The sequence below is a fragment of the Amblyomma maculatum genome, chromosome 3 (genome assembly GCF_055883805.1).
Source record: "Amblyomma maculatum isolate TAMU_Amacu chromosome 3, ASM5588380v1, whole genome shotgun sequence".
Classification (NCBI taxonomy): Eukaryota; Metazoa; Arthropoda; class Arachnida; order Ixodida; family Ixodidae; genus Amblyomma; species Amblyomma maculatum.
In genome coordinates, this window is record NC_139346.1 from 106,255,920 (window position 1) to 106,270,635 (window position 14,716).

Sequence of the window (14,716 nt, forward strand, 5' to 3'; positions counted from 1 at the left end):
TTTTCTTTTTTTTTCTTTTATTGAATTGGATGAACAACCAGATGTAGCCGAAAGCTTTGAGATTTAAAGCAATTATTTTAGGGCACAGGAAATATAATATTGAAGGATTGCTTTTGTCATCAAGAAGGTGCATTAATGTTTATTGCAGGGTGTAAAAATTTAGGATACTAAATTGTCCAGCAGTGGCAATAATCGCCTCTGTAGCTGTCTGTAGGCGTCTGAAGCAGCAGAGGTATGATTTTGGGCATACCGCTTAGTTCGGAAATAAGTTTGCTTTCGGGAATCTTGGGCTGCAACATTCACACGACAAGAAACACAGATTTCGAACTGACCCTGCTAACAGCTCGAACAAGGCCATACCTCAAATCTAGACTTACACAACCACACTGTGTTCTTCGGTGCTCTCATAACAAGAAGCGCGGGTTTCAAAGTACACCGAGTGATCGAGTACAGCTACAACACTGGCGACCGCCAGTTACGAGGAAGAAAGACTGCAGTAGCAATAATCAGGCAATCTTTCGAAAAACGCAAGGGAAATTTTTTAAAAGCGTGTATGCAGTATATAATCAATGTTTTCCCAGCCGATAAACCCACCGTGAGGAGCTAGAATATAGTGAGATGCTGTTATGGGTATACTGATGGGATTGTTTCATTGTTCCATAGGGTGTTAAAGACTGGATTTAATGTTTCCCTGAGGTACAACTGAGTGCTTACGACTCCCATAGAAAACCATTCCGGTGCATCGTTGGCAACATTTCCTGTGAGGGACCTATTTAAAATGCAAAGTGCTGTTATAAACGCGTTGATGGTAAGGATCTAACGGTACAGAGCGAGCAAAATCTCGGATTCAAAATTGATTCGAGCTTTCACCGAGTAATTAAAGCTGACCTAGAAATGCTATCGGGCAATTTTTAAAAAATAAAGCGTCGAAAATTTCAGCGTTCCAAAGAATCTTGTGCAGATATATTTTCTCTGGTTTTGCAGTCCATACAATATGCGAAAAAGGAAACTTCCTGATTTAACATATGGGCTAATGACCAAGTTCTAAGAATATGTGGAACTGATTTTATTACTTGCTTACGAAGAAAACTATAGAATTATAACATCATGTTCTAATATTACAGCGGGCGGCAAGCAAGAGGGTCGCTCTTCAACACATGGTAAGCCCCAACGAGCGCGATGTTAAACAAAACACACTTTATTAAGAAACAAAATACCTCAGGTGAGAGATAAGTTAAGTGGTAATGAGTTTGTATAAAAACGTTTAAAAAGGTACCAAAACCAGGATGGAAAAATGAATTCCGCGAGCTAAAGTTCTTTCTTTCTTTTTTTAATCGAGAATGATCGTAGGATGTTTTCTTTTTCCGTGCAGCTTTGCTTAGCATTTTGCGTAGCTCAATGGTTGGGGCTCTGGTGGCATGCCAATTTCCTGGCGTCTGCTAGAAAAAATGCGCTTGCCTAAAGCTAAACCTATCCCTGTTGGCGCACTCAGCTATAGTGCTCTAAGAGCACTATAACGCAGCCCCAACCATAGTGTAAGAATTGAAAGGTGTCTCAGCGAACGCCCGCACGTTACACAGAAACTCTTGCAGTCCCACAGATGGCGCCACACGATTGCGAGGGCTTTTGGAGATGGAGACGGCGTAGTAAATTGGGCACCAGTATACGGTAGCAAAAAAAAGGCTTAAATAATTGGGAAAGGTACATTGAAGACTGAATGTGAACATTTAATTTAAGCATAAATATTAGCCAAAATGAGTAAATTATCGAAATTTATGTCGCATATTTTCTCATAATCCACAGTGTTAACCAGCTGTTCTCGTGACCTTCAGTTTTTTTAGCGCGTGAGAAACACTGAGCATTCACACAATTCGCTTGCCATCAGGCCTATAAAAAGTGAATGCCTGTATTGATCAGTCATTCACTATTTACCAACATGTCGAACAGAAAAATATTCAGAGAGTTTAGTCCTTGACGCGTAGCAAGTCTGAACAGTAGTCTGGACAGCGGTGAGCGATCGTAATTATTTTGTTCTGGCGGGCTGAGCTGAACAGAATCTGATATCTCTAAATAATTGTCAATGAAGACGACAAATAAATTAAACTTCAAATACTTCGCAAAGTGTAAAACTATCTCAATCACGATAAGAAAGCGCGCGCAGGCCTGTTTTGTGAATCGGTCCACCTGCTATAATGAAACTGCATATATATTGCACTATTCAATTGATCGGGCAAAAATGATTAGCTTTATTGTCAGAGCAAGAAACGCTAAAATTGGTGTCACTGAGGAGCGAAGAGCTTATGCTCGGCGCACAAGACACAGCACGTAAATTAGACGTCGAACGCACGTTTGTAGGAACGCTTCTGACGTTCTGAACGCCTAGTTTGAGGGCAGCCTCGCCAAGAGCTAAAAGTCAAAATGTTCGCAACACTTCAAACATGGAGCTGAAAATTGGCGATGTGGCATCCAATGAGGATATTTTCTGCACGCTTTCATCCATGGACGTGTGGGTCATTACTCGAAGCATCGTCTTGAGGACCGTAGTGCGGCTCGTGACGGTTGGTTGGTTGGTTGGTTCACAGGAAGGGAAAGGCGCAGTATCGGTCACACTTTCTCTGTGGACACCTGAACCGCGCCGTAAGGGAAGGGAGAAAGGTGGGAGTGAAAGTGGAAAGAGAGAAAGGGGAGCCGTAGTGGAGGGCTACGGAGTATTTTCGACCACCTGGGGATCTTTAACGTGCGCTGACATCGCACAGCACACGGACGCCACTTCGTTTCGCCTCCATCGAAACGCAGCCGCCGTGGTCGGGTTCGAACCCGGGAGCTCCGGCACAGTAGTCGGGCGTCTTACCACTGCGCCACCCCGGCGGGGTGACGGGTATGGCGTTTCTTTTGCACCGGAATGCCGTGCCTCCAATTATATCTTTTTTTTACTTCCTGGCTTTTTACAAGTGTACAGAGAAGTCAGGAAACTTTGTTGGCACCGCATCTTTTGCAAGACACGGTAGCAGCGGAACACGAGTAGATGACCCTTGTAGATAGCTTCCCAGAATTTTGACGCGAGGTGAAGCTCTAAATGCTTTTCACATAAAAAGTCTCAAGAATGACATGTGGGATGAAATTTCTTTATACCTTCACACGTTCTTCTTCTTTTGGTGCCGAAAACAGCGACAACGTTTCTTTGTCCGACTTGTAGACTGTGGTGCATCGCGGAGCATATCTCTTTCGTCCCATCATCGAGGCAGGGGCGACAGCATCATGCACAGCCACAATCAAAATCTGGTGAAGTTTCAGCGAAAAAAACAACAATACACAGCGAATTGAAGACTGTGCCGAACAAAACTAACTTTTAAAGACGCGTTGATGCCCCACCGGGGTGATGCAGTGTTAAGACACCCGACTACTGTGCCGGAGTACCCGGGTTCGATTCCGACCTTGGCGGCTGCGTTTCGATGGAGGTGAAACGAACAGGCGTCCGTGTGCTGTGCGATGTCAGCGCACGTTAAAGATCCCCAGTTGGTCGAAATTACTCCGCAGCCCTCCACTACGGCTCCTCTTTCTCTCTATCTACTTTCACTCCCAACTTCCTCCCTTCCCTCACGGCGCGGTTCAGGTGTCCATAGCTACAAGTGTGGAAGATATTGCGCCTTTCCCCGCCAGTTAACCAATTATTATTATTATTATTATTACAACACCCCACTGCAGTCAGGTACGGTACTCGGCTACTGAGCTAAACGTCGCAGGAGGGAATATCGCAATGGCGGCCCTCTTTCGTTGCAGACGGCATAAAAATAGGTTTGGTTAGCTTGGCTTAACGTCCCAAAGCTACTCGGCTATGAGAGACGCCGTAGTGGAGGACTCCGGAAATTTCGACCACCTGTGGTTGTTTAACGTCCACTGACATCGCACAGTACACAGGCGCCTTGCTTTTCGCCTCCATCGAAAAGCGGCCGCCGATGCCGGGACTCGACCCCGCGTCCTTGGGCACAGTAGTCCAGCGCCGTAACCACTGCGCCACCCCGGCGGGGGCATATAAATAGTTGCCGTCAGCTATCCGATGTATGCACACATGTTATCTCTAGGTTCTCGGAAGTCTTCTTCAACCCGCCATTATGTACACTCATATATCATGTGTCTGTGCAAATCGGAAATCGTAGAAAATAAAGATTTGATTATTGCTATATTGAGACAGGGGAGTTGCGCTTGAGATGCACTATAGTTGTTTTCATATAGAGCCAACAGGAGCTCAACTTAACAATGGATCATTTATGAGCTTGTGACCTAGGAGTGAATTTACCGAGACACTCGATACAGTCATCATTCGAAGCAATGTTCTTTGAACGAAGTAGATGAAAGCATAAATAAAAAATCTGGGCAAAAACGTGGTAGCAAGTTATGCTTTCACATGCCTATATCTAGCTCATATGCGTTGTGAGAATTTTGAAGCCTGTCTCTGTCAACACTTTCCCTTACCTTACACGCTAGGCGCGGCTTACAAAACCTTCTTGATATCCCAGACAAATTGCGAAAGAAATATTTAGTTTCCATAGAAAGTAATCGCCCCGTACACATACTGATTACACAGCTTCAGGAATAAGTGGTTGGAACGTTGGCACACAAAATTAGAGGTCTGTTCTATTTTGACTATAACAAAGCACCATCATGAGAAAAGAGGATAGGCTATCGCAACCAAATCACCTGATTTATGTGTATTCCGCGCTGCCTCACAGCTAAGAGAGCTTCGTATGTATCTTTTTCGTCGTTTTGCGGGTAGCTGCTATGTCACTTCTTTTATTCCAAAGTGCATACAAAAAGGGCTTGAAGCTAAGATGCTCTTCCGCTTTGCTGTCATGGTTTTATATTTCGAATAAATTTTAAGGCTCACAATTGATGTATTTGATTGTCAAATATATTGAACGCTAATGAAGTGTAGGATTTGACACCAACAGCCGGGTGCGTACCACTGTCACTCTTTATTTGTATCAAATACAGTTTCTTGCAAAAAAGAACCCCTCCACCATCGGAGGTGAAATTTCCTGTTTGGTCGTGACAGTAGTGATATAGAGACCATATGGCCCCGAATTATTGCACCAGGCAGGGGACTCCAATGCTAAGATTGGAAAAAAATCTAACCTAACTTACCCTAAATCTAAACAACAACCTTAATATTTAGGCTGCCACTTCAAACACTAATGAGTATAAGCGATGTACTGAAGAATGAAGGAAAAGAAACTGCCGAAGCTTCAAAAAGGAAATAAAATTCATACTCGAATTCTATAAAATTCCCCCTTATCCCTTCTAAGAGGCTTGCTATATTTTATTCCTTCGCAAATATCTGTCTTCCGAGAAGTGTTAAACGTTTTCTTTTCAGGATACATGTCACCCCATGTACGTCATAGCCTTCGTAGATTTAAAAGAGCAAACATCAACTATTGGTTTTATTTGACTTAGCATTGACTAATCACCTGCTTCGTTTTGTTTTCTTTTTCCATAAGAACCAAAGTAAGTATAAACACGGGGTGGAGATTTTTCCAGCCAACCGAATCTGTTTCGAAAACGAACTGCCTTCTTTAGGCTTTGCGCCATGTCTAAATTTTCGGTCCGAATATATATGATAATCACACTGACTGCACAGTGGCGCTAAAGCGTGTCGACGAAGGCGTAAATGGCATGCAAAAGAGCAATAAAATACGATAGATCCCAGTTAGTACAGTTTTAGAAGATTATAGAACTATAGCTCTCAGTCCGACTACGAGCCTTTTATATATTTGCCTCTCTCCTAGACATATGCAGAAGAACCGCTTATGTGGAAGTGAGTTTCATATGATATAGGAGACTGTGTAATCACGAATCATGACCGGCAGAATAGGCGCCTGGAGAGTTCAAATTGTTCTTCAGTGCGTCCAATGCTAAGAAGTCGGCTTTACAATGTGCCACAGTACCTCAGCTTGCAGTTCGAGCAACGAAAGGTGCGCGCAATAACTTGAAAGCAGCTGTGGAACTCAGATTCCAGATACTATAAGGCTTTTGACGCGTGTGGCATCACAGCGACCTAAACTGTGCAGGTGCATGTTGCATGATAAAGCAAACGATATGCTCTGAATATCAATGACGTTTAGCTAGATGACTGTGCAAAATGAATGTACAAAATTCTGCGAGTCAGGAGCAAGCATTTTCGCCTAGAGGAAATCACTGAGCCAGGTTGTTAGAAAGGTGACCTTGGCAGAGTCATTTTATGGCGGCCATTTGAGCTAGTTGATGCGATTCTAACATACTGAACCGGCCAACTACACAGAAGCGCAAGAAAAGAAATACACGGGTAGTGCTTTCCCGTGTGCTTCGTTTCTGGTGTTTATATGTCTATCGGTGGTTCAGGTTATGGATTTGCAGGTGTAATGAACGCCCAAAGCACTGCCACTTTTGCAAGATAAAACACATGAGGTTTGCAGAGCGCTGGCACTTACTGTATCACTTGAGAAGATCCCATTCCATCCAGGTGAACCTTTTCATGACACGAGCTGCAAACAGCCGCCTGCCCCATTGAAAGAAATGCACATGCTGAAACGAATTACGTTTGAATAAAATATAACTACTCTGCTATCTATCGCGGCTGGCTGATGATGAAGAGGAGAAAAAGAAATCCACATAATGACGGCCGGTTTGGCAGGTGATACCGCAAGTGACAGCTGGTAGAAATCATGGTCGCGGCACCAAGTATATATCTCGTGAAGCTTTTCTAGTTCTCGCCACTATAGTCGACGCCCGAAGATGTGCTCTCAAGAGCTAATAAGTATTTCGGAAAACAAAAGTAATGAAAATTTCGAACGAATTAAAGAAAGCTGATCGAAATGAACGGCAACGCAACAAGGACACTAACAAGGAAACGGACATCACATGCGCACACTACCAACTATTTATTAACCGGAAAAGTGGCACACTTATCTTGAGCGTAGTGTATGAGCGATGATTCTCATGCTTGAGCTGAATGTATAAATATGCCGCTTTTCCGCTCAATAAAGTCGAACGAATATGCACTAAGCTAAAGAGAGCAAAACGTGGTATCGGTTTAGCAAATACAGGTAAATTAGTAGCCATTCATTTTTATTTTACAGCATAACGCTGGCCGCCCTTGGCGATGATCTCGTAAGTACCCGATTGTTACTTGTTTCCTGTAACACTTGCTTCCATGCCCTTCCACTGATTACAAAAGTTTATTTGCTGCTAGGATGGCCCGTACCACTTTGCCCCTAACTGAATTTGCGATTACAGTGCGTATAATCGTACACTTAAACATACAAGTACTCTGTACTATTGCTTGATGGTAGTATTATTCAAGCACTTTCGGGTAGTACACTTTATCATTACCTCTGTTTTAGTCGTCCCTTCCCAAATGCTTGCGTCTACTTGGCCACATTTTTTGAATATATGTTTGCGCAGATATGTTACAGCATGCTGGTACACTTGTTTGTGGTTAATGCTGAAAGATATATTTCATGACATATTTAACGACAAAGATGTATTTCATGGCAGCGCAGGCCAGAGCAGTGCAGCCTTTCGCTGGCCAGTGCTGTCATGGCCCCAGTTAAGAGCCTACGCCATTAAGGGCGAAGACAGCATGAATCTCCTTCCATGATTGTTTGATATAGACAGACGCTTCCCTGCTATCTTTATTTATCACACACCAGCCAGAGGACCCGCTCACAGTTCGGCTTCAACGAGCAAAATGGCGACCTAAATAAATGATGGAGGCTGAAGCATAGTTGTAACCTTGTTATAGGAACGAAGGTTCTGTTGAGCATGGTTTTCCATGGTTAACAGGGCTCTAGTCGGCGTGGCGTTTAAAATTAAAGGGACGCGCAGGACGGATTTTATGGTTAGACGGAGTAGCGTCTTTAACACCGCCTTTTAGTTCCATCATTTTTTTTATATTCTTCACTTTACTAGGTTTCTGGTGAAAAGAACGTGCAGTAACTGCCTCACTTCTCGTTGGAGACACACACTTAATTAGTACAAGGTCGTTCCGCCATTTTATTGCGCCATTTTTCCTGTATCTTCTTGTTCCGAATCCAGCAGGAAACAATAATTTGGTTTACAGGAAAATAAAGGAGCAGTATTTGTCACACTCGTTTCTGTGGACATCTTAACCACTATAAAGTTGTTATTGAAAGTGAAAGAGAAAGAAAAAATACAAAAAGAAAGAAAGCAAGAATGAAAGAAAGAAAGAAAGAAAGAAAGAAAGGAAGAAAGGAGAAAAGAAAGAAAGAAAAAGAAGGAAAGAAAGAAAGAAAGAAAGAAAGAGAGAAAGAAAGAAAGAAAGAAAGAAAGAAGGAAAGAAAGAAAGAAAGAAAGAAAGAAAGAAAGAAAGAAAGAAAGAAAGAAAGAAAGAAAGAAAGAAAGAAAGAAAACGGTACCGTAGTATAGGGCTACGGAGTAATTTGGCTTAGCATGTGTTTGTTGAATGGAAGGCTAGTTGCCCTCTTTATTAAACATTGTTCGGACCCAGCGATGCTAAATGGGATCTTACACCTCGAGTAGTAGGGTGATTGCGGTGAAAAGAACGCTTATTACGAAGGCCAAAGAAAACGAAATTATAAAGCAGCGTTGGTGGTGGCCTTCGGGCTGCCGTTTTTGGCGTCGAGGGCATGCCTAGTCGCGACTTCCGTCACCAGCCGAAGTTTTACGTCCAGCTCAGGGCTGGACAAAGCAGCCTCCCGCTGCTCCGGACTTGCCTCCTGCCTAGAGGCAGGAGGCAAGTGTTCCGGGCAGGAGTAGAGAATAGGAGCATAATCGGCGCGGGAGCTGTAGCATAAACGCAGCCGGTGAGACGAGAAACGCGGTAGTGCAAGGTTATGTCGTTGTACGTGAGGAGCGCGTAGCGCATATCCATTCCCGGCGGAGGGGGGCTTGCTTGGTCAGTCGAATCGCGAGCGTTGTAATTAGCCGCCTCGTTGCCAAGATGAACAGCGTGTGCGGGCACCCAGATGATTTCGATAGTGAGAAAGGGGTTGATGCCGTAACCCAAGATAGCGATGGCCTTAAGTGCCACCCGTCCACCCACGTTGTTTTAAATCGCAGGCTTCAACGATTAAAATTTTGTGACAAATTCCAAATCTTCTTGAAGCATTTTATATTGCTAATAGGCTATCATTTGAAGTAGTAATATTGTGCTCATTTTTCTTATATAAAGCCGCGCATCGATCCGTACGAACCTTTCCGCATAAGCGGCTCTTCTGGACGGCGCCTAACTCTTGCTCTTATTGAGCGACATGACCTAAAATATATGAAGTGACACAGAATTAAGACCAAATATTTTTTGTTTCCTCACTTTTTTTAATCAGTATATATGTTTGTTCATTATTATTGAGCTAGCGAAAAAAAGCACTGATGTAAAATACCGTCTAAAAATTCAGTGTTTAGAGAGACAGTGTTTAATGAAAGTGTTTTCCCAGCTTTTAACAGGAATAATAGTTGCGTGAAATGCGTTTTGCTTATCATTACCTAACTACATTACATCCTCGTATAGCAGCAAATAACACTCATAAAACGCACGGAATACGCCTTTTTTATTCCTCTGCTAACACGAATAGAGTGTAATCTTCATTTTACATGATCGTAAAATCTTATTTGTTCACCTGGTTTCTCTTCTTAATACAGAGGGGTAGGGAAGCGACTAGCCCCGCTGACGTCACCGAAGAACCTACGGTAAGCCTACGTTTATTCATTTTGATGGTCCTATTTTAGTGCATTCTTCATGTTTGTGGTAATAGTCGAGGTTTTACTGCATAGTCAAGAAACACCGGATCTACGACTGACTTTTCCTATAACGAAGTCTTGTTTATAAACAATGGGTGAAAGTTAAACACGTGCTACTTTCAAGCATGTCATTGTGAAGAGTAGCTTCTGACTGATGTGGAGCGGTAAAATCAGAACATTTCTACTGTATGCGCTATTCAGATAGATCACTAGCTACGCGAACATTTAAAGATCGTGAAGCATTATCATAGCTCACATTTTATGTTTGTTCATATATCCTGCTGTCTCATACAGGAAGGATTCAATTCACGTCATGAGTACATTATTGTGCTGCAAAAAAAGCTGCAGAAATGCAAGCCCTAACGTACTGATAAGGAGGCGTTATGTGCCTGTAACCATTCGCCGTGCTACACGCATCCCAATATAGCGGCCATAGTAACGTAGTTGCATACTCCCTAAATCATTTCATTTGTTACAGTGTAGGGTAAAGCAAGCAAAGAAACTCGCCGTTTCCAAAGTAGTCACCAGCAGTGCTCAACTAATGTCCTTACACCTGTTCGTTAACCCGAATAACCTATCGAATATCTTAATTAAAAGTACATTGTGGTTTTACAGAGTTCTCAGTTGCTCAGCAGTGTCTGCGTTTCCACTAAGCGGCTCCTGTTTATTCCAAACAAAGGTAAATAAAATACTTTATTTATATTAGAATAGCCTTTTGTGGCTGGTGATTTTTCTATGCTAACTAAAATGACAGAAAACAAAAAACTTCCCGGGGTAGTAATGTAATAAAGTTAATAACCTAGAAAGTATAAGCTTAAACAGCCTTGACCTCGTTGACTTGTGGGCGCTTTCATTCATTCATTCATTTATTCATATATATATTGTAATAGGGCGTTTATTGACGCTCAGATGGAGAGCTTGAGGAGAGGACCTTGCAACGGTGAGCCCAGCGTACTTCTTCTTTGTCTTCGTCGCACAACGCACTAGTGCATGTCGATGGCTGAAGTGCTATCACAGTACATTTTCCCCCCGGGTAAAAAAAATGGAGCCATCCTGGCGACTTATGGCGCGGAAAGCACAGCGGGGTCATAGAATGGCTTCAATCGGTTCACGTGAACTGTTTCACGACCACGGCGACGCAAGTCCGCAGAGGGCGTGACGGGCTCAACTACGTAGTTGACTGCAGATGTTTGCTGGAGGACCCTATATGGCCCGTGGTAGCGAGCAAGAAACTTCTTAAAAGGCCAGGTGTTGTGGAGGGCACCCAGAGCCACACCAGAGAGTTCGGGAGATATGACGAAGCTTCGCCGGTATCACGGAGGTATTTTTGTTGCCACTGATTTTCTGTTGTGAGAGAGCGGGCGAGCTGACGGCATTCTTCTGCGTACGTGACGGCATCGGATAGCGGTGAAGATTCGGAAACGTCAGGGCGGTAGGGAAAAAGTGTGTCCATAGTACATGGTGGCTCGCGCCCGTAAAGGAGAAAGAATGGAGAGAATCCAGTAGTGGCCTGTGTCGCGGTGTTATATGTGTAAGTAACAAACGGTAGAACTTGGTCCCAATTGGAATGGTCGGTGTTCACGTACATAGCCAGCATGTCACCGAGAGTGCGGTTGAAACGTTCTGTCAGTCCGTTCGTCTGAGGGTGGTACGAGGTAGCGGTGCGGTGTATGATGCGGCATTCTTTCAGGAGAGCCTCAAGAGCGTCTGATAAGAAAACGCGCCCGCGGTCACTGAACAGTTCGCGAGGGGCACCATGGCGAAGAACCAGGTTTTTCAGAATAAAGGCAGCCACGTCGCGTGCGGAAGCAGAGGGCAATGATGATGTCTCAGTGTAGCGGGTCAGATGATCCACTGCCACGATAATCCAGCGGTTGCCAGCTGAAGTTGTAGGAAGGGGACCGTATAGATCTATGCCGACATGATCAAATGGACGGGCAGGACAGGGCAACGGCTGCAACGAAGCAGGAGACTTGAGAGCAATTTTTCGGCGTTGGCAAGACTGGCAAGAGCGGACAAAATGGCGGACAAAGCGGAACATTCAACGCCAGAAGAAGCGTAGACGCAAGCGCGTGTAGGTTTTAAACACTCCGCCGTGGCCGCACTGGAGATCAGTATGGAAAGCAGCACAAATTTCGGCGCGGAGATGACGGGGGATGACTAAAAGCCACTTCCTTCCGTCGTGAAGATAATTGCGGCGATAGAGCAGCCCGTCACGAATTGAAAAATGGTGGGCTTGGCAGGCAAGAGCCCTAGACAAACGACCTGGAGAGTGTCTTGAAAGAAAGTCCAGAAGTGTAGATATCCACGGGTCGCGCCGCTGTTCCGTGGCCATGTCGATAGTGCCAAGCGAAGAAAAATCGTAGGCGCAGATCTCATCAGACAGCGAAGAGGGAGGCAGAGGTGAGCGCGAAAGAGCGTCCGCGTCAGTATGCTTGAGGCCTGAGCGATATATGACACGAATGTCATACTCTTGGAGGCGAAGAGCCCAGCGAGCAAGGCGGCCGGACGGGTCCTTGAGGGACGCCAGCCAGCACAGAGCGTGATGATCAGTGACCACATAGAATGGTCGGCCATAGACATACGGACGGAATTTGCCGATGGCCCAAATAATGGCCAAGCATTCTCTTTCCGTAACAGAATAATTGGACTCTGCCTTGGTCAAGGTGCGGTTTGCGTATGCCACCACATAGTCTCGGATACCAGGTTTGCGTTGGGGGAGAACGGCGCCTATCCCAATACCGCTAGCGTCAGTGTGAATCTCAGTTGGTGCATTCGGGTCGAAGTGGCGGAGGATGGGAGGCGAAACCAAATGACGGCGTAAAGTGTTGAAGGCGTCATCACAAGCAGGTGTCCATGCGGAGAGGTCGGAGCTACCGGAGAGGAGCTGGATGAGAGGAGCAATAATAGAGGCGAAATTTAAGATGAAGCGGCGAAAGTAGGAGCACAGGCTGATGAAACTTCGTAGCTGCTTCAGTGATTTTGGGCGTGGGAATTCGGCAACTGCACGAAGTTTGGTGGGATCGGGAAGAATGCCATCCTTAAAAACGACATGACCTAGAATATTTAGTCGGAGAGCAGCAAAGCGGCACTTCTTCAGATTCAGTTGGAGGCCGGCGGTAGCGAAACAAGTGAGAACGTCCTTCAGTCGGAGCAGGTGGGATTGAAAATCGGTAGAAAAGACTACGATATCATCGAGATAGCAAAGACAGGTTCGCCACTTGAATCCACGAAGCACAGTGTCCATGAGGCGTTCAAATGTGGCCGGGGCGTTGCAAAGCCCAAAGGGCATGACGTTGAATTCACATAATCCATCTGGTGTGATGAAGGCAGTTTTAGAGCGGTCAGCGTCATCCATTGGCACCTGCGAGTAGCCAGATCGTAAATCCAACGAGGAGAAAAACTCGGCGCCCTGCAAGCAGTCCAGTGCGTCATCGATGCGTGGCAGAGGATAGACGTCCTTGCGCGTGATCTTGTTGAGCCGGCGGTAGTCGACACAAAACCGGAAGGAGCCATCTTTCTTAGGTACCAACACAACTGGAGACGCCCAGGGACTGTGAGATGGCCGAATGACACCACGACGGAGCATGTCGTCTACATGATCAGCAATTACTTGGCGCTCCGAAGCCGACACGCGATAAGTGCGCTGTCGCAAAGGTGCGGTTTTGCCGGTGTCGATGGTGTGCTCTACGACAGACGTGCGGCCCAAGTCAGTTTGAGGAAGGTCGAATGAAGAAGCGAAGTTCTGCGAGAGGTAGACAAGTTGATCACGTTGCGCAAGTGGAAGATCAGCATCAATAGCATGTTGGAAAACGTCGGAGGCCGTCGAAGCGGTCGCAACATCGTAAGAACACAGGCTAACGTCGCAGTAGGGGCTTGAGTCAGCAAGAGTTGTGATATGACCGGGATCAAGCTCTTCAAGACGTCCAATGCATTCGCCACGGAGCAGGACTGCTGAGCAAGAAAATGGGTTTGAGGCGTAAAGTGCACTCTTGCCGTCTTGAATTTCGAGAACTGCGAACGGAAAAAGGAGGCAGGGATGACGGGAGGCGGCTTCGGAAGGTGTAAAAATCGCAGTCAAAGGAGTTACCAACTCACAAGACAGTGGTACGAGGGCAGCAGAAAACGGAGGAATGTCGGTGTCATGGGCGACGAGAAGTTTTGTAGTGCGGGGAGGGGTATCACAGAAGGGGGCATCACAGAGGGGGGCCAAGGCAATTTGCGCACGAGCACAGTCAATAACGGCCTGATGAGTCGATAGAAAATCGTATCCGAGGATGATATCATGCGAGCAGTTCGGCAGAACAATAAACTCGGTGGGGTACAAGACGTCTTGAATGAGCACACTGGCAGTGCAAGATGCGGAGGGGTGAATGTGCTGTGATGAGGCGGTGCGGAGCGAAAAGTCGGAAATCGAAGTGGTCACTTTGCGAATTCGATGGCAGAGCGCTTCACTGATGACGGAGACGGCTGCACCGGTATCAACGAGAGCGAGAACTGTGGCGCCTTCTACAGAAAGTTTGATAACATTAGCGGGACGACACGGAGGACTTGAGGAATTCGAAACAAGCGCAGTTCTTGCCCCCGGAACTGCGACTGTTAGTTTCCCTCAACGGTGCTGGTAGGAAGTCGCAGCATTGGAGAAAGCGATCGGCGCCGAGGAGAATGTGATCGACGAGTGGCATAGGTTTGGCGATCTTGTGAGACAAATTGAGAACCGGGCGGAATCATTTGCGAGCGTAAGTCGGTATCGTACGGGTAAAGTCGAATGTCAGGCTGTGAAGGTTGGAGGCGCTGGCGACAAAGGCGTGCAACATGGCCCGGCCGACCGCAGGCATAGCAAATCGGAAGGTTGTCCGTAGTACGCCAAGGTTTCATAGGATGTGGGCGGAACCTTGAGGGTGGTGCTTGGAACGAAGGCTCAGCATTCGGCGGTGAACGGTAGCAGGGACCTGCACATAGG

At 45.7% G+C, this 14,716-nt stretch overlaps 1 long non-coding RNA gene across 1 annotated transcript in view; it reads left to right on the forward strand.

The window, feature by feature from the left end:
* LOC146195494 (uncharacterized) overlaps window positions 1-14,716 on the forward strand; it is a 51,061-nt gene that overhangs the window by 31,375 nt on the left and 4,970 nt on the right. The window contains exons 4-6 of the long non-coding RNA XR_014705580.1: window positions 1,125-1,160; window positions 7,113-7,143; window positions 9,655-9,702. This is a non-coding gene — a long non-coding RNA (uncharacterized LOC146195494). The remainder of the gene's footprint in view (window positions 1-1,124; window positions 1,161-7,112; window positions 7,144-9,654; window positions 9,703-14,716) is intronic.